General features: G+C 69.7%; 1 non-coding gene across 1 annotated transcript; it reads left to right on the top strand.

Moving 5' to 3' along the window:
- Positions 1-378: 378 nt before the first annotated feature.
- On the top strand, positions 379-473 carry LOC116854291. Its single transcript, XR_004380125.1, has one exon. It is a non-coding gene; the product is annotated as a small nucleolar RNA SNORD116 (small nucleolar RNA).
- The last annotated feature ends 611 nt before the right edge of the window (positions 474-1,084 follow it).

The raw sequence follows: 1,084 nt of genomic DNA, 5'->3' as shown, positions 1-1,084 counted from the left end.
ACGCCAGGCGGGTTACCGGTCGGCCCCGAGAAGATGGTCTTCCCGTCCTTGGATGTGCGGGGCCGGGCCGGGACCGCGGAAGAAGTGCGGTCCAGCGCGGGTACCCTGCGGACGGATCGGCGAGACGGTAAGCCTTCCATTGTCTCAGGTGGAACCGTTGGCGGTGGGATTCCCCGCGCCTGCCCGAGAGGCTGCCAGTGCGCGCGAGCCTTGTGGCGAGCGGGGTCTGGCTCCCGGTGCGAGGTTGCACCGTTCTTCTGGCTGAGGGGCGTGGGTCCGGACGGGCCGCGTTGCTGCAGGGCTCTGAGGCCATCGGCTTAGCCCTCTGAGCCCCCCAGCCTGGCCCGTTCAGTTGGCCCGGCGTCCCCAAATGTGCTCGGATCGATGATGACTCCCTCATTCTGCATTCCTTGGAAAAGCTGAACAAAATGAGTGAGAACTCCCTACCGTCGTTCTCATCGAAACTGAGGTCCAGCACGTTGTCTCCCCTGGGGAAGAAGGTAGGAGTGAGGGACAGCTTCCCCTGGGTCACACGGCGCCAGCCACCACCACCGCCGCCAGGGCCGGCGCCGCCGCCGCCGCAACCACCGCCACCGCCGGCACCACCAGCACCACCAACACCACGAGCTCTAGCCCCCGAGGGTCCTCGGCTTGGGAAAGTGGCGTGTGCGGCTCAGGGCCCGGGAGGCGTTTGCCCGCCTTCGCCGGCACCGAGGTCCTCGGAGGCGTGGCCGGCGTCTTGTGGCGAGTCGGGCAGATGGCATCCCGGGCGTGGGAGGCCCACAGGGAGGCACTGGGCGAGGCCCTGTGAGCGCCGGTCCCGGAGCAGCGTGGGCCAGGGCGGCGCTTCAGGCAGAGCTCCTGGGGGAGCGTGTGGTAGAGGCTGGCAGCGGCAGACGCCATGGGTTGCGAGGAGAGCCCCGGGCCGGGCAAGCAGCGAAGCGTGCCCGGGCCCCTCCACCCGGTGGCATCAGTGGTGCGCCCCGGGCGCTTGTGGGTAGCGGGCAGAGGCCCACGGCCAGGACGCTGCCCTTGAGAGCACCTGGAGGTATCCCCGTGGAGGCCCAGTGGGGCCCCACAAGGC

This window comes from Lontra canadensis, unplaced genomic scaffold, assembly GCF_010015895.1.
Source record: "Lontra canadensis isolate GAN:19392208 unplaced genomic scaffold, GSC_riverotter_1.0 scaffold89, whole genome shotgun sequence".
Classification (NCBI taxonomy): Eukaryota; Metazoa; Chordata; class Mammalia; order Carnivora; family Mustelidae; genus Lontra; species Lontra canadensis.
Note: the sequence above shows the minus strand (reverse complement) of the source record. Positions and strands in the feature narration are given on the sequence as shown.